At 41.6% G+C, this 23,114-nt stretch overlaps 1 long non-coding RNA gene across 19 annotated transcripts in view; it reads right to left on the bottom strand.

The window, feature by feature from the left end:
* LOC129549525 (uncharacterized) overlaps positions 1-7,033 on the bottom strand; it is a 28,830-nt gene extending 21,797 nt beyond the window's left edge. For 15 of the 19 annotated variants that reach the window (XR_016036839.1, XR_016036847.1, XR_016036836.1 and 12 more), the window contains exons 1-5: positions 6,741-6,879; positions 4,368-4,486; positions 4,053-4,246; positions 3,634-3,723; positions 1,867-2,003 (exon numbers count right to left, since the gene is read on the bottom strand). This is a non-coding gene — a long non-coding RNA (uncharacterized LOC129549525). Of the gene's footprint in view, positions 1-176; positions 1,117-1,866; positions 2,004-2,405; positions 2,511-3,295; positions 3,518-3,633; positions 3,724-4,052; positions 4,247-4,367; positions 4,487-6,740 lie in introns of those variants that run through there. The other 4 variants (XR_016036837.1, XR_016036840.1, XR_016036851.1 and 1 more) reach the window with 4 other exon arrangements.
* Positions 7,034-23,114: the final 16,081 nt, after the last annotated feature.

Below are 23,114 nucleotides of genomic sequence, written 5' to 3'. Positions count from 1 at the left end.
CGCATATCTGATAAAAGTCTTGTACCCAGAATATAGAAAATTTCACACAGGTAAATAGGAAAACAGACACTCTAACAAATAAATGGACAAAATATTTGAATAGACACTCCACCAGAGTAGATATACAAATGTCAAATAAGTACATGAAAAGACGCTAATCATCTTTTGTCAAATATTCAAAGTCATTAGGGAAATATAAATGAAAACTATGTGCGACCACTATACCTCTCTGAGAAAGGACACAATTTAAAAGACTGACCAAAGTCTTGGCAAGGTTGTGGAGGATGGAACTGTTGTACACTGCTGTTGGCTGTGAAAAATGGTGCAGCCACTTTGGAAAAGTTTCGTGGTTTCCTATAACATTAACTTCACATCCATCACATTATCCAGACATTTACCCTAGAGGAAGAAAGTCTATGTCTATACAAAGACTAATATACAAATGTTAGTAGCAGCTTTATTTAGCAGAGTCCCAAATTGGAAACCACTCAAATACCCATTAACAGATCAATGGATAAAACAAATTGTGGTATAGTCGTATAATGGAATATTAGTCAACATTAAAAAGAAAGAAGTATTTGTATGTGTAACAGAAGGATAAATTCAGAAATAATTAGGTCGAAGGAAAGAAGACAAAAAATATACATTGTATGATTCCATTCATACAAAATTATAGGAAAAGAAAACTAATCTATAGTGACAGAAGGTCACTAGTTATCTGGGAAAGGAGTGGGGTGATGCAGAGAGAGAGGTGGGTAGATCACAAAGGAGCACTAGGATGCTTTTTAAGGTGACGGATATGTTCATTATCTGGACTGTAGTTTTGGATTCACAGGTGCATACCTATATCTAAACATCAAAGCATATACTTTAAATATGTACATTATATTGTATGTTAACCATACCTCAATAAAATATTTGGAATATATCTATATATTTAAAATTCTCTGATACAATTAATCAGTTGAAAGATTCCCACAATTAGGCTCTTATAGTATTTACAGGTTCACTCCATATTTTATCAAATTGGTCCACACAACACATAACCAAAAGAGAAACAATCATGTGCAATGAAATGTATCCAAGTATTTAGTGAAAGCTGATATCCATTTCTATCTGAAATACAGAAATAAAAATATTATATTCTAGGAAAATAATCATAATGGTATTTAAGAGTAACTGGTTCTTTTGGAGAATGAGGCTGAGTATCATTATGAGAGAGTAAACTCTACGATGATAATTTTTACATATGAAGTTGCAAAATTGACATTTTAGACTAACACGTGGACTTCACTGGTGGTCCAGTGGTTAAGACTGCACTTCCACTGTGGAGGGCATGGTTTTGATTCTTGGTTGGGGAACTAAGATTCCCACCTGCCATGAGGTGTAGCCAAACAATAAATAAATACACTAACACTTGAAAATTTTCTGCCTTTTTGAAAAATTTCAATATATGATGCAACAAAAAAACATGGTCAGCAGAGAACAATCTAGATTACAATCTTAAATTGCTAGTAGAGCTAACAACTGTATATTTCCACATTCATCTGAGAGATTCATGGGAAATGATTATTATTTGTACAGTGAAAACTATTTGGTATATTTATTACAAATGCTTGTTTAAGACTAAGTAAGTTCCTTCATCAACTGGACAATTCACTGCTTTTCTCAACCAAAAAGAAAAAAAAGTCTTCTCTCAGATGGGCCTCAGGACTACTACTATGCATGAAGCTAGCACCTGATGGAATGATATTCCACTTGCTAAATCTCTTTCCCATGATGAGATCAAAGTGGCGTCTCTATTTCTAGGCTAGAAGCTTACAGGAGCTATTTCACAACATGCTTTTATCAGATCTAGGAACTCACTTGAGTCAGGCCTCATATCCAACTGAAGATGTGAAGTGTTGGGGTCTCCTGAGGACCGCTGCCCTTGAACGGAGTAGAAGTAGAAGCTCCATCAGCCAGCAGGACACTGCTCCTCAGAAGCGGTCTCCTTCAGACACCTGATATGAGCAAGGCCACAGGCATGAGGGCTGCACAGGGAGAGACACATCCAGCACTCCCCATGGTTTACTGGCCTAACTGTGCGCCACGCGCCGTGCTAGGTACTGTCTTAGTGACAATGACATTGAAACCATTGGGTAGTGATCCTAACAACCAGATGTTACAACGAGTTTCCCACCACGGACTTTTTCTTCTCCTTTCCTCATCTGGCCCTTAACAACAAAGTGGAAACGGTATAAAAAGTGGCCTGAAGTCATAAAGACGTTCATGATCCCACAATAACCAGAGGGCCATCGGCTTACTCATGTGTTATCACTGAACGTTCTCAGCGATCCTGTGGGGAAAGCATTCTTAGCCCCATTTTACAGAGGGGTAAAGCTGAGGCCAGAGAGAGTCGCTACCTGTCTCACCTCCCGCGCTCCTGCCTTTAGGAGGATAGTGGCTCCACGACACCCCTGGAGCAGGACACCGCACTCACTGGGGCCGGGCGGGACCCCACGCTTTACCTACGAGACAGCGGGGCACCGAGCCCCAAGGCGGGAAAGCGGCGGCTTGAATGCGGATCCCTTGTCTCCCACACCCCAGGGGGGTCCAGCGCCCACCGTAGGTCCTCACCCTCCCAACTCAGTTCCCAACAACTGAAGGCGAAACGTGCTCTCCTCGCCGCCAGCGGGCGCTTTTGTCTCCATTAAAAAGTCGTCAAGGTCGCCTTGCTGACGTCACGTTTCTATGGTAACCGCCAGGCTGTAAGTGTGTGCCCGGGCACTATGTGTGCTTAGTCGCTTAGTCATGTCCGACTCTTTGCGACCCCATGGATTGTAAGCCCACCAAGGCACCTCTGTTCACGGGCTTGTCCAGGCAAGAAAATTGGAGTGGGTAGCCATGCCCGTCTCAGGGGATCTTCCTGACCCAGGGATCGAACCCAGGTCTCTCGCACTGAACGCAGATTTCTTTACTGTCTGAGCCACCACTATGTCCCTTCTCAGCAGAATGAAAGACCTTCCCTCTTCAGATCAGCCATCTTAGATGACCCTTCCTATAGGCCAGGTCTGGGGAAATGAGCAATCAGATTCACCACAAAGACATAGGATGGTAATAGATGGTGTTGGAGCAATGAAGGGGCAATGGACACGGGAATACACTGTTGATGCCAAATCAGCATATCCATTTTCTGATGCCCATGTTATTACAGCGGAATAACTTCAATGGCCTTGGATACAGAAGTCCTATTTCCACCAACAAGAAAATGTGAGGTGAGGGAGGGTTTAGGAAAGGATTCCCAAGGTGATTCTTTTTTTATTTATTTTAATCGGAGGCTAATTACTTTACAATATCGTAGTGGTTTTTGCCATACATTGACCTCCCTTCCCATCCTATCCCTCAGGGTTGTCCCAGTGAGCTGGCTTTGAGTGCCCTGTTTCATGCATCAAACTTGGACTGGTGATCTATTTCACATATGGTAATGTACGTGTTTCAGTGCTGGTGATTCTGACCTGCATCCAGGTTAAAGGCCCTAGTTGAGGAGGCGCAGATAAAGAAGCTACATGAGTTCTGCGATCTGTGGGGGACAGACAGCTAATATTCATGAAGCTTAAAAAAAAAAACTTGGCCAAGGGATAGGTTTCTCACCTTGTTGGCTGAATTTACTCCTCACCACAACCTTGCTGGTGAGGTATCAGGATCCTCTCCATGGATGTTAATGCCTCCAAGCATGCATTCCTAACCACAGAGACAGATGGCAAAGAAGATAAAAGTCCAGGCTTCCCACTCAATCTTTATTAACATGGGGAGGGACAGGGATGGGAGTGGAAGGGAAGTGGTGCCTCGTTACTACTGCTTGGGTAAAGTAGAATTTCACTCCCACCAGCCTTCCACTGATACCACCCTGGAAGGTAGGGAAAGACACTTCCTTACTGCTGTCTATGTGGCCTCCCTCGACACTGTGCAGGGCAGTAAGGTGGGTGCTCATTTCCACCAGGTGGGGATGACAGTCCCTCTTTCCCATGGGGTCTTCTCTGATACCATCCCAAAGAGTGGGGGAGGGGTACCTGGTTACAATCCAGTGAGCGTGGAATCCACATTTCCCACTCAGTCTTTGCTGCCATGGTGAGGGCACAGATGTGTTTAACTCTGTGATGTTAGGGCAGTTATTGTCTAAAAGCTTTCTTTCTTTTCTGGTCTGGAGCAATTCTTGCTTTTTCCTGTTGACATTTGTGAGTCACTTGCTCTTCCAGCACCCCACCTAGGACAGACGAGACAGAAATAAAACCAAAGGAATTCAATGCATGTCATACCTTGGGTCCCCAAGTCCCAAGATACTCTCTTTTTTCTTTCTACCTTTCAGAGTTCTATATTTGTTTTACCTGTAATATCCAGAGATGTTAGCTGCACCTTGGAGAAGAAACAGAAGTGTAGGGATTTCCCTGGTGGTCCAGTGGTTAAGAATCAGCCTTCCAATTCAGGGGACACAGGTTCCATCCATCTACATTTTTTTAATTAAAAAATTATTTATTTTAATTGGAGGTTAATTACTTTACAATATTGTGGTGGGTTTTGCCATACTTTGACAAGAATCAGCCACAGGTGGACATGTGTCCCCCATCCCGAATCCCCATCCCCCTCCCTCTGGGTTGTCCCAGAATACCAGCTTTGAGTGCCCTGTTTCAGGCATCGAACTTGGACTGGTGGTCTATTTCACATATGGTAATATGCATGTTTCAATGCTATGCTCTCAAATCATCCCACCTTCGCCTTTTGTTTCTTTGTAGGTCTTTTGTTTCTTTAGGTAGATTTATGCCTAAGTATTTTATTCTTTTCATCACAATGGTGAATGGCATTGTTTCCTTAATTTCTCTTTCTGTTTTCTCATTGTTAGTGTATAGGAATGCAAGGGATTTCTGGGTATTAATTTTATATCCTGCAACTTTTTCAAAATGTAAGTAAACAATACACCCATATAGACCTTGATTCTGGAGATCCTTCCATAGCCTATGTGGAAATTTTCATCATTCTTTATACCTTACTTAGTGTACACCTTTGTGTGGTTATTTGGTACTTTATTCATCCATCACATAACTGATGAAATTTAAGTTGCTGCCATTCTTTTGCTGTTCAAACAGTGCCAGAGTGAATATCCATATCTGTATTTTTATTATATCTAAAATCTTTTTCTGTCACTGCCAATATATCATCAGGATATTCCTATACAAGACCTGTGAGTCAAAGGGTAAAGGTATGTAAAATTCCCCACCATTTGAGTGCGTTTGTTTCCTATGACTACTAAAATAAATTACTACAAACTTAGTGTCCTTAAACAACAGAAATATTATTTCAGAGTTCCGGAGGCTAGAAGTCCAAAAATAGCTTCAGTGGGCCAAAATCAAGGTGTTGGCAGACTTAACTTCTTTCTGGGACTATAAGGGAGCCTCCTTGCCTCTTTCAGCTTTGGTTGGCTACCAGCATTCCTTAGTGTGTGGCTCCATCACTCCAGCATCTGCATCCTTGGCCACACTGCCTTCTCTTCTCTCTGTGTCAACTGTCCCTCTACTCCTCTCTTATAAAGACACTTGGGTTTGCCTTTAGAGCCCTTGTGGAAAATCTAAAGTAATCTCCCAATTTTAAGATCCTTAATTCAATTATCTCTACAAACACCCTTTTCCATATAAGGCAATGTTTAGAGGTTCCAGGAGTTAGAACCTGCTATCTTTGCAGACCATTAAGCCTACAACAGTGAGCGCACCATTTTGCATCCCTGTGAGCAGGGTGCAAAAGGACATGGTTTTCCACATCCTCACCCACTGTGTTGACAAACATCTGGATCATTGCTAATCTAAGAGTAAAAAAAACAGTATTTTACTGTACTGTTAATTGCATCTCTCTTAATTAAAACAGAGCTTCCCTAGTGGCTCAGATGGTAAAGCCTCTGCCTGCAATGCGGGAGACCCGGCTTCGATCCCTGGGTTGGGAAGATCTCCTGGAGAAGGAAACGGCAACCCGCTCCAGTACTCTTGCCTGGAGAATCCCACGGACGGAGGAGCCTGGTAGGCCACAGTCCATGGGGTTGCAAAGAGTCGGACACGACTGAGCCACTTCACTTTAACTTAATTAAAACAAGCCAGAGACTTTTCATAGGTTTAAAGACAATCTATTTTTTTCTGTTAACTTTGATAGGGTTTTCCCATGCTTTTATATTGATAAGTGTTTATATTGGAGGGATAGTAATGCTTTGGTAAAGATGTTAGCTGCAAATGTTTTCCCCAGTGTCTTTAATTGGCTAGTGTATTTTTGCCATGCAGAGTTGTCATTCTTATGTCCTCAAATATGTCCACCTTCTTCCTTAACGCTCCTGGATATTGATGTATACTTAGGAAAATTTCCTCTGCTTCCAGATCATAGAATTCCCCTCTGTTTTCTTCCAATACTTGTATGAACATTTCTTTTATTTTTCTTCTAATACTTGTATGGACATTCCTTTCATATTTCATTCAGAACCTTTTTGGAATGTATCCTGCTATAAGATATAGAAATGGATCCCTTTTTATCTTTTTAACCTGATGGTTATCTAGTTATCTCAAAACCACTTCTTAATGCTCCATCATATCTCCACTGATTTGTAATGCTGCTTTTGTTATGGTCTAAATTTCTAATTATAATTGGGGTTATATCACTATTTTCTATTGTTCCATTAATTTTTCAATTTATGGACCAGTAAAATAGAAATGAAAATAATACCTTACCTTACTTCTACTCACATCGACCTTTCTCTTTAAGGTAGACGGAGTCTTCACTTTCTGTCTGCTGCTGCTGCTGCTGCTCCTAAGTCGCTTCAGTCGTGTCCGTGTCCGACTCTGTGCGACCGCTTAGACGGCAGCCCACCAGGCTCCCCCGTCCCTGGGATTCTCCAGGCAAGAACACTGGAGTGGGTTGCCATTTCCTTCTCCCACTTTCTGTCTATAGGCCATCAATATCCTCGTACCATGGCAATCTGTCCGCACTCCCCACTCAGGCTTCCAGAAAGCTCTTCCAGGTCTCTGTGAGCCGCAGCCCCTCCCTCCCTTCTGCCTCTGCTCCGCTGAGGTTTTTCGAGCTGCAGTTCAGGTTTCTGTCACGAGGTGGCACCAACGTATCACCATCGTCAAACTCGACAAACAAGGTCAACTAGAAGCAAAAAAAGCAATACCCTTTCTTAAAAGGCAGCCTGTGAATGTCTGTGTAGAATGGTTCTTAATTCTATCTGAAAAAAACTGATAGTTGTAAAAGACTATAGACACATGTACTCCGGGACCTGCATAAGGTGAAACACTGTCGGCCGTACCTTGGCAGTGGGTGGTGGGCGGGCAAAAAGGAGCACAAGGCAAGGGGGAAGGTGACTTGAGAGACCAATGGGGCATAGGAGCGGGGTCTCAAAGGCTGTGTCCAGTGTTGTGGACAAAGGGTGACAGGTGGTGGGAGAAAGTCTGAGAAGCCTGGGCAGGGGTGGGGTAATGGAGGGTGAATACCCTGCTCTCTGGGAGGGACCCCTCCACAGTGTGGACCAGTCAACCTACACTGTTGAGGGAAGTGATGGCTGAATAAAAATAATGCAGACTTGTGGTCAACAGCATTTGGAACTGCTTTGAATACATAAGTGAAAGTGAAAGTGAGGTCGCTCAATCGTGTCCGACTCTTTGCGACCCCGCGGACTGTAGCCCAGCAGGCTCCTCTGTCCATGGGATTCTCCAGGCAGGAATACTGGAGTGGCTTGCCATTTCCTTCTGCAGGGGATCTTCCAGACCCAGGGATCGAACCCAGGTCCTTTAATCTCTGAGCCACCAGGGAAGCCCCTTGAAAACGTATGCATTTCCCAAAAAGAGTTGATATCAATGAAAACAAACCATTTAAAGACATTTTTTACTCTTTACAAAATAGTTTCACAGTGTGTGGAGGGGGCTGCGTGTGGAGGGGGCTGTGTGATGGAGCTGGGGAAACATCATTGCACAGCTTCCAGGGAACTGAGAGGGGACAGGCAGAGAGTCCCCAACCCTTTCCCTGCGTTTCATGTACTTTCCGCTCCTCTCACTTTCCTCTCTATTCCAAGGGCTGTCTTATCTCCGTATTCTTCCTTAAAGTGGGACATCACAGAAGGATGTGGACACTGAGCCCCAGAAACAGGATTCAGTAGACAAGAACCAGCTGTGATGTTGAGTCTGCTAGACAGGTTCCCGGAGCAAGAGTGAAGAGATAGGGCCCCATCATCGGGACACTCCAGGTAAGTCACCACCCTTCCCTCCATTGTCTTCTATACAACAGGATAACAGTACCCAATGCTTCTGACCACCCAGGAGTATTGTGGAGTTTAGGTATGTGTCCATGTGGGAAAACAGTCTGTGACTGTATGTGGGAGGGAAGGACCAATGCATTTTGGAGTAATTACATTAACGGAGATCCCAGAAATCATAGAACTCTGCATGCTGCTGCTGCTGCTGCTAAGTCATTTCAGTCGTGTCCGACTCTGTGTGACCCCATAGACGGCAGCCCACCAGGCTGCCCCGTCCCTGGGATTCTCCAGGCAAGAACACTGGAGTGGGTTGCCATTTCCTTCTCCAATGTGTGAAAGTGAAAATTGAAAGTGAAGTCGCTCAGTCGTGTCCGACCCTTAGCGACCCCATGGACTGCAGCCCACCAGGCTCCTCCATCCATGGGATTTTCTAGGCAAGAGTACTGGAGTGGCTTGCCATTGCCTTCTCCGAGAACTCTGCATGGTAGGCATTAAATTAATGCTACACAAATGTCAGCAGTTTGGTCAACATTTTCCCAAGTGTGGTCCATGGCAAGATCCCTGGAGTTTCATTTTAGTTTGGGAAAACTGGCAATGAGTAGATAAATGAATAAGCAGAGCAATTTCATATGGGGATGAGTGTTTTGAAGAAAATAATCACATAAATAGAGCAGAACACTGGGTCAGGGATTACTGTAGATGGAGTTGTCAGTGAAGCGTTCTCTTTCTGTACCATTAGCTTGATGCCTACCGTGTAGTGAAATTCCCATACTAGATTGAACAGGAGTGGCGAAAACAGGCATCCTTGTCTTGTTCCCGATGGGTTGTTACTTTGAGATTTAATTAATAGATGAAATCCCTTTGAACAGTGCTAGGCACAGTAACAGCTCAATAAATGTTAGACTTTGTATAAATATGAGCAACTTGATATTTTCATAGTTTTGATAGTTTTACAGATTTCATATGTCTTTAATAAAGTCTCATTATCTTGTAGCTGCATCCTATTCATCACCTGAGGCATACTTTCTTGTTTTGGGGGTTTTATACGGATAAAATGTGGACATATAATATTAGTTTCAGGTAGACAACATAGTGATTCAATATAAGAACTCAACAGAAGAGCTTCACTGACAACCCTATTCAATGGGAAAAGAAAAGTCTTCTCAACAAATGGTGCAGGGGAAGGTGGACATCCATATGCATAAAAAGGAAGTTACACCCTTACTTTATACCATATTTTAAAGTGAATTCAAAATGGATCTAAGACCTAAACATAAGAGCTAAAACTATAAAACTCTAAGAAAACACTGGAGGAACGTTCATGACACTAGACTTGGCAGTTATTTCTTGGATACAACAGCAAAAGTATGAGGAAACAAAAGAAAACATAAATTGAGCTTCATCAAAATCACAAACTTTTCTGAATCAAAGCACGCTATCAGGAGAGTGAAATGACAATGTACAGAATGGGAGAAGATATTTTTAAATCAAATATCTGACAACAGATTTATATCTAGGATATATAGAAGTTTTGTAACCCAGGAACAGAAAACACTAACAACACAATGCAAAAATGGAGAAAGGACTTGAATACACATTTCTCCAAAAAAGATAAACAAATGGACAATAAACACATGAAAAGATGCTCAACACTAGTCACTAGGGAAATGCAAATCAAAACCACAATGAGAAACCACTTCACATCTAATGGTATGGATTTTTTTCTTAATGGAAACTGACAAGTGTTGGCAAGGTTATGCAGAAACTAGGACACTTGTACACTGTTGGTGGGAATGTAAAATGGTGCAGCCTGTGCAGAAAGCAGGATGCTGGGTTCTCAAGTAAGTAAACACAGAATTACTATATTATCTAACAGTTCCACTTCTAGGCATATTCCCAAAAGAACTGAAAGCAGGGACTCAAACAGATACTTACACACCAAAGTTCACAGCAGCATTATTCACAATAGCCAGAAGGTGGGGGCAACCCAAGTGTCCATCAGTAAGATCAATGGATTTTTAAAAATCTGATATACACATACAGTGGAATATTACTCAGCCTTAAATTGGAATAAAATTCTGATATATGCTGCAACATGGATGAACCTTGAAAACATTATGCTATGTGAAATAATCCTGACCCAAAAGGACAAGTACTGTATGATTCGACTTACAGGAGGTATCTAGAATAGGTAAACTCAGAGACAGAAAGAATAAGAGAGGTTACCAAGGACTGGGGGAAGAAGAAAATGGGGAGTTATTGTTTAATCAGTACAGAGTTTCTATTCGAGATGCTAAGAAAGTTCTAGAAATACATAGTGGTAACGCTTATACAACATTGTGAATGTAAGTAAGGCTACTGAACTGTATACTTGAAACTGGTTAAAACTGAATTCTATCATGTATATTTTACCACAATTTTTTGTAAAAAAGTGTCATTTCAAGGGAAAGAAGGAGGCAAAAGGATGAGAGAAAGAGATGTTACGACAGATGCAAGGATAGAAGTGAGAAAAAGTTTGGAAGTTGCTACCGTGCTGGCTTTGAAGATGGAGGCCACAAGCCTCAATCCATGAGCCAGAAGGGGCCACAAGCCTAGGAATGCAGTCAGCCTCTTGAAGCTGGAATAGGCAAGGAAACTTGTCCTCCCCTAAACCCTCCAGAAGGGATGCAGCCCAGGTGATATCTTAATTTTAGCCCAGTAATACTAATTTTGGACTTCTGTCCTCCAAAACTATGAGGATAGATTTGTTGCCATTGTTTTGGCAGTACAGCTTGTGGGATCTGAGTTCCCCGACCAGGGATTGAACCAATGCCCTAGGCAGTGAAAGCACAGAGTACCAACTACTGGACTGCCAGGAAATTGCCCAGATTTTTCTTGTTTTAAATCTCTAAACAAAAAGTGAGTTGTGGCCAAATAATGGGGTTTTATTCATTTTGAAATCCCCTTGCCTGTTCTTTTTTGAGCTTTCCTTTGATGTAAATAACTAACTTAATCTCTGGCTTTTCATTTTTAACAGAAACCATTTTCATTCCTGTCTGAGGCATCATTTCCTGTCTTATTCCATTCGTGCTGCTGTAAGAAAAATACCAAAAACCACATGGCTTATAAACAACAGAAATATGTTTCTTGTAGTTCTGGAAACTGGAAGTCCGAGATCATGTTGCAAACATGGTCAGGAAAAGGCCCTCCTCCAGGTCACCCGTTTTGCACTGTATCTCCACATGGTGGAAGAAGCTCTCTGAAGTCTCTTATAACAGCATTAAGCCCATTCATTAGAGTTCTGCCCTCAGGACCTAATCAACCCAAGACCCCCATCACCTTAGGAGTTAGGATTTCAACATATAAATTCTGAGGGGACACAAACATTCAAACCTATAGCACTTCCTGTATCAACAAGTTTTGACTCTGTTAACTAATGTTTCTATATCATTAAAATCTGCATCAGTTCAGTACAGTTCAGTCGCTCAGTCGTGTCCGACTCTCCGCGACCCCATGAATCACAGCACGCCAGGCCTCCCTGTCCATCACCAACATCCGGAGTTCACTCAAACTCATGTCCACAGAGTCGGTGATGCCATCCAGCCATCTCATTCTCCGTCGTCCCCTTCTCCTCCTGCCCCCAACCTTTCCCAGCATCAGAGTCTTTTCCAGTGAGTCAACTCATCGCATGAGGTGGCCAAAGTACTGCAGTTTCAGCTTTAGCATCAGTCCTTCCAATGAACACCCAGGATTGATCTCCTCTAGAATGGACTGGTTGGATCTCCTTGCAGTCCAAGGGACTCTCAAGAGTCGTCTCCAGCACCACAGTTCAAAAGCATCAATTCTTCGGCGATCAGCTTTCTTCACAGTCCAACTCTCACATCCATACATGACCACGGGAAAAACCATAGCCTTGACTAGACGGACCTTTGTTGGCAAAGTAATGTCTCTGCTTTTTAATATACTATCAAGGTTGTAGGCTCCTGTTATATGTACATTTTGCCACAAAGACTTTTTCTAAAATATGAACTGACAAGGTTTAGCCTCATTACTAGAACTGAGCTTAATTTTCTATGTCTGCTGCCTATCTTATGTTTTTCTGGTTATAAAGACCATTTTCATTAAGCTCTGAACACACTTAGCATTGTTCTGATGGAACACAATGATTTCTTCTCCATGTGTCTAGAATTTTCTTTACCTTTGCTTTTTGTTGGGTGCACAAACACATACACACACACACACACACACACACACACACACACACACATACTTAATGCTCCTTAGAGTATGGATAATCAATGCACATGATTAAAGAGAAAGTTTGATGAAATATCAAGAAGGGAATAAGGACCAATTCCATTTTACTGGGCATTGAACTGGGATGTACTTTTCATCATGCCAAGCTAACATGGTGGGATTTATCTGTCCAACATGTGTGCTTGAAAGTGAAAAAAAAAAAAAACAGTGCTCAAATTTTTTGAGGAAAAAGAAAGAACACCACCCTGTGACCTTAATTGGTCACCATCCTTTTTGTAATTTGCTCCAAGGAAGGCTGGGTATGCTCACTGGCAGCTCTAGATTCATGTCCATGCCCATCCACGATTAAAAGCAAGCAAGCAAACAAACAAGAGACAAATGCTACACAAATCTGAACATCCCAGAAAGTCTTCTACTGACTCAGTCTGGATGACTTTCCCACACTTGGAGTCAAAGGGTGGAGCTCAGGGCTACAATTCCTGACTGTCCGGGCCAGTGGACAGGCAGGTGGGAGGGGGCTTACATCACTGCAGGTTGCTGTTAGTCAAATGACATATAAAGACAAGCAATAAAGATTTCTGGTTAAAAATGAAAGATTCTAGAGTGGAAAACAAAAGAATAGGATGATGCTAAATGAAATAAAAATACAGACTTTAAAAAAATGAAGCCATATTGATAGAAACAATTATATAAATATTTGAATTAATAAATGAATGTGAGGAGACATATTCTAAATATTGCATACTATAATATAGTATTCTAAGTAGTACCTGTAGATACCCTGTCTCTATAAAATGAACGTGAAATCTGCCTCCCACCTCTGAGGGCAGGGTGGACTTGGTGACTGACTCACTTCTAAGGAATCGAATAGGCGAATGGAAAACAGTTACTGTATGCTGCAGAAACTCAACAACCACCACCTGAACCCAGTGATGAAGGTTAACAATTCTAGTGATTCAGCGATGTCATGCAGGTACCGTGTCCTCCCAGATATGCTGTGATGAGAAGGGCGCTTCAACTCGGTGGTATTCTTTCTCAAAACCCACAACCACGGTCTAATCATAAGAAAAAAACAGACTGCCTGTACTCTTCAAGACAGTCAAAGTCATGGAAACAGTCTGTCAATTCCTCAAACAGTTAATCAGTTACCATATGACCCAGTGATTGCATTGGTACACAGCCAAGAGAAATGGCAACATTTGTCTACATAAAAACTTGTAGGTGAATGTATGTAGCATCATTATTCATAACAGCCAAAAGCGGAAACAACTCAAATGCCTACCAATTAATGAATAGATAAATCAAATGTAGGGTATTATTTGGCAAGAAAACAGAAATGAAGTACTCGTACATGCTACAAAAGGGATGAACCTTGAAAACAGTATGTCAAGTGAAAGAAACCACATATCAGAAAAATATGTGGAGCTTGTTATAAAGAATAACTCTATTCTTTAGAAGTGAGAATAGTGTGACATTTCGTCATATGAAATGTCCAAAATAGATGAGTCTTTGGAGAGAAAGTGGGCTTGGGATGGGTATGGGCTTTAACTGAATTCAAGCACAATGGGGCTTTTTTCCCCTTTTTAATTGGAGGGTAATTGCTTTACAATGTTCAATTGGTTTCTGTCATACAACAATGTGCATCAGCCATAAATATACATAGGTCTCCTCTCTCTTGAATCTCCCTCCCACTCCCCACCCCATCCCACCCTCTAGGTTGTCGCAGAGGACCGGGTTGGGCTTCCTGTGTTATACAACAAATTCCCACTAGCTATCTATTTTACATAAGGAAATGTATATATTTCAGTGCTACTATCTCATTTCATCCTACCCTCTCCTGCCCTGTGAACACAAATCTGTTCTCTATTCTCCATCTCTATTCCTGCCCTGCAAAGAGGTTCATCAGTACCATTTTTCTAGATTCCATATAGATGCATTAATGTATTTGCTTTTCATTCTGAATAATAAGTTCTAGGTTCATCCACTTCACTAGAACTCACTCGAATTCATTCCTTTTCGGGCCTTAGTAATATTCCATTGTATATATGTACCACAATTCTTTATCCATTCATCAGTTGATAGACATCTAGGTTGCTTCCCTGTCCTGGCTCTTGTAAATAGTGCTGCAGTGAACACTGGGGTATGGTGTTTTTTTGAATTATGGTTTTCTCAGGGTATATGCACAGTAGATCATGGCATCTGGTCCCATCACTTCATGGGAAATAGATGGGAAAACAGTGGAAACAGTGTCAGACTTTATTTTTGAGGGGCTCCAAAATCACTGCGGATGCTGACTGCAGCCAGGAAATTAAAAGACGCTTACTCCTTGGAAGGAAAGTTATGACCAACCTAGATAGCATATTAAAAAGTAGAGACATTACTTTGCCAACAAAGGTCCGTCTAGTCAAGGCTATGGTTTTTCCCGTGGTCATGTATGGATGTGAGAGTTGGACTGTGAAGAAAGCTGATCGCCGAAGAATTGATGCTTTTGAACTGTGGTGCTGGAGAAGACTCTTGAGAGTCCCTTGGACTGCAAGGAGATCCAACCAGGCCATTCTAAAGGAGATCAATCCTGGGTGTTCATTGGAAGGACTGATGCTAAAGCGGAAACTCCAATACTTTGGCCACCTCATGCGACGAGTTGACTCACTGGAAAAGAGTCTGATGCTGGGAAGGATTGGGAGCGGGAAGAGAAGGGGACGACAGAGATAGAGATGGCTGGATGGCATCACCGACTCGATGGACATGAGTTTGAGTGAACTCCAGGAGTTGGTGATGGACAGGGAGGCCTGGCATGCTGTGATTCATGGGGTCGCAAAGATTTGGACACGACTGAGCGACTGAACTGAACTGAATGCACAGTAGTGGGTTTGCTGGGTCATATGGTAGTTTAATTCTTAGTTTTTTTTAAGGAATCTCCATACTGGTCCAGAAAAACATCTATGTCTGCTTTATTCACTATGCCAAAGGCTTTGACTGTGTGGATCACCACAAACTGTGGAAAATTCTTAAAGATATGTGAATACCAGACCACCTTACCTGCCTCCTGAGAAATCTGTATGCAGGTCAGGAAGCAACAGTTAGAACTGGACATGGAACAACAGACTGGTTCCAAATCGGGAAAGGAGTACATTTAGGCTGTATATTGTCACCTTGCTTATTGAACTTATATGCAGAGTACATCATGAAAAACACTGGGCTGGATGAAGCAGAAGCTGGAGTCAAGACTGCCAGGAGAAATATCAATAAACTCAGATATGCAGATGACACCACCCTTAGGCAAAAAGCAAAGAACTAAAGAGCCTCTTGATGAAAGTGAAAGAGGAAAAAAAAAAAAAGAAAGTGAAAGAGGAGAGTGAAAAAGCTGGCTTAACGCTCAACATTCAGAAAACTAAGATCGTGGCATCTGGTCCCATCACTTCATGGCAAATAGATGGGGAAACAGTAGAAACAATGACAGAGTTTAGTTTGGGGGGCTCCAAAATCACTGCAGATAGTGACTGCAGCCATGAAAGTAAAAGAGGCTTACTCCTTGGGAGAAAGTTTATGAGCAACCTAGACAGCATATTACAAAGCAGAGACGTTACTTTGCCAACAAAGGTCCATCTAGTCAAGGCTATGGTTTTTCCAGTAGTCATGTATGCATGTGAGAGTTGGGTATAAAGAAAGCTGAGCACCAAAGAATTGATGCTTTTGAACTGTGGTGTTGGAGGAGACTCTTGAGAGTCCCTTGGACTGCAAGGAGATCCAACCTGTCCTTCCTAAAGGAAATCAGTCCTGAATATTATTGGAAGGACTGATGCTGAAGCTGAAACTCCAATACTTTGGTCACCTGATTCGAAGAACTGACTCATTTGTAAAGATTCAGATGCTGGGAATGATTGAAGACGGGAGGAGAAGGGGACAACAGAGGATGAGAGGGTTGGATGGCATCACCGACTTAAGTTTGAGCAAACTCCGGGAGTTGGTGATGGCCAGGGAGGCCTGGCCTGCTGAAGTCCATGGGGTCTCAAAAAGTCAGACACGACTGAGCGACTGAACCGACTAACTGACTGATACACTATTGGTGCCAAATGGGCATATGTATCTTTTAAGGCCCATATCATTATGGCTGAATAACTTGAATGGCTTTTGATACAGAAGCCCTATTTACACCAACAAGGGAATTTCATATGAGGGTTTAGAAAAAGATCCCCAAGGTGATTCTAGCCTGCAGTCTGGGTAAGGGACCCTGACTGAATGAGCAGGTCAGGACCACATGAGTTCTCTAGTCAACAGAGGAAAGAGCTACTATTTACGAGGCAGATTGTTTAGAGGGACCCAGATCTAGATTCTTCATGTTAGTGACTAGATTTCATATCACAACACCCCTACTAGTGAGGGGTCATTATCATCTCTTCGTGGATGTGTGTGACTCCAAAGCATGTGCTCCTGAGCGCAGAGAAAAACGAACAAGAGGTTGCTCCCCATGCCAACTGCCATAGCCAGGGGTGGAAGCAGGCAGCCTGGGCACTTTTAGTTGCTGATGGCAGAGCTTTAGCAAAGGTATCAGGACATGTACTTCCGAATTGGTTAATCTTTGCCCTCCCTGTGATTACCCTCCCTGCAACAGGAAGCCAGGTCTTGGGCTCCTGCCCCTTGCTGCGTGGGAGGTTTATAACAGAGCTGGAAGCAGAAGTCTGAAGCCAGTGTTTCTTCTGTCCTTTGTGAAAACTTATGGAAATGATTGGGCTTCCCTTGGGGCTCAGCCAGTAAAGAATCCACCTGTGATTCAGGAGACTGGAGATGCAGTTTGATCCTGACTCAGGAAGATACCCTGGAGGAGGGCCTGGGAACCCATTTCAGTGTTCTTGCCTGGATAATCCCTTGGTCCATCCATGTTGATGCAATTGGCATCATTTTATCCTGTTTTATGGCCAAATAGCATTCTATTTTATATATATAGATATATATATACGTATATTTTATATACATATATATATATATACTACATCCTCTTTATCCATTCATCTGCTGATGGATGTTTAGGTTGCTACCATGTCTTGGCTACTGTAAAATGTGCTGCTATGAATATTGGGGTGCATGTATCTTTTCAAATTAGAGCTTTTTTCCAGATATATGCCCAGAAGTGGAATTGCTGAATCACATGGCAGCTCTATTTTTAGTTTTCTAAGGAACTTCCAGTATGTCAGCAAATTGGGAAAACTCAGCAGTGACCACAGGACTGGAAAAGGTCAGTTTTCATTCCAATCCCAAAGAAAGGCACTGCCAAAGAATGCTCAAACTACCGCACAGTTGCACATATTTCACATGCTAGCAAGGTAATGCTCCAAATCTTTCAAGCTAGGCTTCAGCAGTATGTGAACCAAGAACATCCAGATGTGCAGGCTGGATTTAGAAAAGGCAGAGGAACCAGAGATCAAATTGGCAACATCTTTTGGATCATAGAAATAGCAAGGGAATTAAAAAAAAAGACTGCTTCATTGACTAAAGCCTTTGACAGTGTGTATCACAACAAAATGTGGAAAATTCTTAGATATGGGAGTACCAGACCGCCTTACCCATCTCCTGAGAAACCTGTACGCAGGGCAAGAAGCAACAGAACCAGACATGCAACAACGGACTGGTTCCAAATTGGGAAAGGAGTACAAAAAGGCTGTATGTTGTCACCCTGCTTATTTAAATTCTATGCAGAATACATCATGTGAAATGCCAGGCTGGATGGATGAAGCTCAAGCAGGAATCAAGATTGCTGTGAGAAATATCAACAACCTTGGGTATGCACGTGATACCACTCTAACGGCAGAAAGTGATAAGGAGCTAAAGAGCCTATTGATGAAGGTGAAAGAAGAGAGTGAAAAATCTGGCTTAAAACTCAACATTCAAAAAACGAAGATCATGGCATCCAGTCCCATCACTTCATGGCAAATAGATGGGGAAACAATGGAAACAGGGACAGACTTTATTTTCTTGGGCTCCCAAATCACTGTGAACAGTGACTGCAGCCAAGAAACTGAAAGATATTTGCTCCTTATTAGAAAAGCTATGACAAACCTAGACAGCATATTAACTAGCAGAGACATCACTTTGTTGACAAAGGTCCATATATTCAGAGCTATGGTTTTTTTCACTAGTCATGTACGGATGTAAGAGTTGGACCATAAAGAGGACTGAGCACCGAAGGTTTGATGCTTTTGAATTGTGGGGCTGGAGAACTCTTGAGAGTCCCTTGGACAGCAACGAAATCAAACCAGTCAATCCTAAAGGAAACCAACCCTGAATATTCATTAGAAAGACTGATGCTGAAGCTGAAACTCCAATACTTTGGCCACTTGATGCAAAGAGCCAAGTCACTGGAGAAGACCCTGAATCTGGGAAAGCTTGAGGGCAGGAGGAGAAGGGGGCGACAGAGGAGATGGTTGGGTGGCATCACGGACTCAATGGACATGAGTTTGAGCAAACTCTGGGAGACAGTGAAGGACAGGGAAGTCTGGCATGCTGCAGTTCGTGGGGTTGCAAAGAGTCAAACATGACTTAGTGACTGAACAACAGCAAGGAACTTCCATATTACTTTCCCTCTTGGCTGCACCAATTTACATTCCCACCCACAGTGTAGGAGGGTGCCCATTTCTCCACACCCTCTTCAGCATTTGTTATTTGTGGAATTTTTATTTATTTATTTATTTTTAAAGTTTTTATTAGAATATTTGTGGAGTTTTTAATGATGGCCATTCTGAACACTGTGAGGTAATGCCTCATTGTAATTTTGATCTGCATTTCTCTAATAATTAGCGTTGTTAAGCAACTTTTCGTGTGCAGTTGGCCATTGGTATGAATAATGACCTATATATTACTTTAAAATTATACTATAGTTACACATTTGAAAACACTATGAATGGCAATTTTTTATTCCCACAGCCTCCTCCCCCAATTTGGGATTCACAGAGATCTAGGGAGGAAGTGACTATGAAGACGCTGCTGAGTGGGTTTCTAAAAGCATGGTAAGTAGTGGAAAACCACAGCAAAATATAACACTGACCGATGGAGTTTTCAATACAGTAGCTATAGTAGATATCTATGTACACTTCAGTGTATATATAATACACAAGGCAAATATACCATAAAGGGGGTGGTAACAGGAACCTATTAAGGTGAGGTTTCTACATATCAACTGAAGTGGTAACATACTGATTCTGAATAGACTGTGAAAAGTTAAGTAGGTAGTTTATAATCCACAGAGCAACCACAAAAATGTTATACAAAGAGAGACATTCAAAATCAGAGTAAAAAAATTAAAATGAAGTACTCCAAGGCATTCAGATAAGCCAGAGGAAAGCAAGAAAGGGGAAACAGGGTAAAGAGAAACAGAGAGGACCAACGAAACGTGAAAAATAGTGGTAGATCTAAATCAAAACATACCACCAATAAATAATTGTCCATGGCCTAAATACATAACTAAATGAACTAGATTGACAGAACGGATTTAAAAAACAATAACGAGAAACACAAATAATGCTCCAACTATATGTTGGCTACGAGACTCACTTCAAATATAGTGACATAGGTAGCATAAGAGTAAAACGATGAATAAAAACACACCATGCAAACACTGATCAGAAGAAAGCAGGAGAATCTATAGATTATATGATCAGACAATGTCAACTTGAAAACAAACATAGTTACCAGGGATAAAGAGGGTCAGTCGATTCACCAGGAAGATACAATAATATAAATATGCATTATAGCTAACAACAGTCTTAAAATACTTGAAGCAAAACTGAAGGAACCGAAAGGGAAATAGACAAATCCACGATTATAATTGGGATCGTCAACATTCCGCTCTCACTAATAGATAGAATTAGTAGGCAAAAAATCAGCAAATTTATAGATGAACTGAACACCACCATCAACCAACTAATTTTAATTGACATTTATAGAGTGGTCCACCAGAAAACAGCAGAATGCACATTCTTTTCAAATGCACACAGAACATTCAGCAAGATTGACTATATCCTGAGTCAAAAACCAAATCTTAATAATTAAAAAAAACCCTGAAACCAAACGGATTGTGCTATTGGAAATAATGGAATAAAACTCTAGAAATCAATAACAGAAAGGTAATATGGAAATCTCCAAGAACTGGGAAACTGAACAACACATATTTAATTCATGGCTCAAAGAGGAAGTCTCAAGGGAAATGAAAAATACATAGAACAGAGCAGATTCATGTCAATGTATGGCAAAACCAATACAGTAATGTAAAGTAATTAGCCTCCAATCAAAATAAATTAAATTAAAAAATACATAGAACAGTATTAAAGTGAAAATAAAAGCAAAAACCTACAGTTATCAAAACTGGGGAGTCAGAAAACACATAGATCATTTTCAGGTTGACTACAAAAAGACACAGGAGATATTTTCGGCATAATGGAACTCTCGCATATCCTGGTTGTGTTGTGGTTATACAATTGTATGTAATTTTCAAGGCTTACCGAACTGGACACTAAAAGAAGTGAATTTTATTTTCTTTAAATTATACCTTAATGAAAATATTTTAAAAGAAGCATCGTGTTAAGTGAAGAACATAAGTTCAGTTCAGTTCAGTCGCTCAGTCGTGTCCGACTCTCCGCGACCCCATGAATCACAGCACGCCAGGCCTCCCTGTCCATCACCAACTCCCGGAGTTCACTCAAACTCGTAGCAGACCAGTATTATTCTGTGATTCCAATTTCATATCTAACGAGTAAATAAAACAGTTGATGAGTACACCAATGTATCTACTTACCTACGTGTATTTCAATATACATAGAAAACTGTATACCAAGTACCAGTCCAACAGTAGCAGTGGTTACCTTTGGGGAGTGGAATGCAAAGGATTTCACTTTGTCCAGCTGTGAGGCATTTTAAGCCACACATAAATTATTTATATTTATAATCCATCATGAAACAGTATATATGGAAGATATTATGATAAACAGTGAGAGTACTGAGCAGCATAAAAATAATATTCATTATACACTTAAAACACATTTGTCTAACTCTCTGATCCACTGAAATTAATGTAGGAATGATAATGAGCTCCATACGGTTTGTAATCTAAAAAGGCAAAAAATAAAATGAAGTTCAGTGGCTACAGCTAAAAAGTTAAATAAATGTGATCTATGTTCCTTCAGAATCATAGTTCATTTCAACCCTGAATATTCATTGGAAGGACTGATGCTGAAGTTGAAGCGCCAATACATTGACCACATGATGTGAAGAGCCAACTCATTGGAAAAGACCCTGATGCTGGGAAAGATTGAGGGCAGGAGGACAAGAGGGTGACAGAGGATGAGTGGGCTGGATGGCATCACAGACTCAATGGACACAAAGCTTGAGCAAATTCCAGGAGACGGTGAAGGACAGGGACGCCTGGTGTGCTGCAGTCCATGGAGTTGCAAAGAGTCCGACATGACTTAGCGATTGACCAACAACAAAAGGGAAGATGTTCTATCCTTGGTGAATAATAATAGTATCTTTTAAGAACACCAAATGATCAGGAACTGTGACTGGGTATGATTGTAATAGAGAAAATGTTATGGGGGAATATGGGCCTCTTGTCCATGAACAGTTTCTAGTTAGGTTCTCTCTGGATTTTGTGATATCCTGCTCTTAATGGCAGTGTCATCTTTTAATGGTTGTGCCCCACCCCCTGCCTTCCTCTCTATATCATGATGATAGAAGACGTCCAGAAGACCCTGAGCCTCATTATACATTCATTGTAACACATTAGCATGCTAAAGGGCACACCCACAGGCTCCATGACAGTTCCCAGGCCAAAAAAGGCCAAAATCGGGTCTTTGGCCCAATTCTTTACACTTAGTCTATGAAATTACCCCATAAAAACTAACCACCCTATATTTCGGGGCCCGTTCTCATCTTCTGAGATGGCCCATGCTCTGTCCTCGGAGTGTGTCTATCTGTCAAATAAATCCACTTCTTACTTATCACTGTGCTTCTCACTGAATTCCTTCTGCAATGAGACATAAACAACCTGAATTTCATTGTCCTGAGATCAGGTATGCGGATTCAGCTAGAAGATTTTGGGTTCGAGTCCCCTCCTAAGCCAGAGATTGTGGGTTCAAGTTCCATCTGAAGTGCAGGTCATGTGGACCTGAGTCCCAATCTGAGGGTCACAGTTTCAAAAACTACGGTTTCAAAAACTAGCCAGAATGGCTATTATCAAAAAGTCTACAAATAATAAATGCTGGAGAGAGTGTGGAGAAAAAGGAACCCTCCTACACTGTTGATGGGAACGCAAATTAGAACAGCTACTATGGAAAAGAGTATGGAGGTTCCTTAAAAAACTACAAATGGAGCTATCATATGATCCAGCAATTCCACTCCTGGGCATATATCTGAAAAAGACAAAAACTTTAATTCAAAAAGATACATGTACCCTGGGGACATCCCTGGAGGTCCAGTGGTTAAGACTGAGCTTCCACTGTGGGAGGCACCGGTTCAATCCTGGTTGGGGAACTAGAACCTGCATGCCATGTGGCACAGCCAAAAAGAATGTTAAATTTGGGGGGACTTCCAGCGGTTAAGAATCTGCCTTTCAATGCTGGGGACACAAGTT

This window comes from Moschus berezovskii, chromosome X (assembly GCF_049115385.1).
Source record: "Moschus berezovskii isolate FMDL1 chromosome X, NW_MosBer_1.0, whole genome shotgun sequence".
In the NCBI taxonomy this organism is placed as follows: Eukaryota; Metazoa; Chordata; class Mammalia; order Artiodactyla; family Moschidae; genus Moschus; species Moschus berezovskii.
The sequence above is the reverse complement of the archived record's forward strand: the minus strand, read 5'-3'. Positions and strand labels throughout refer to the sequence as shown.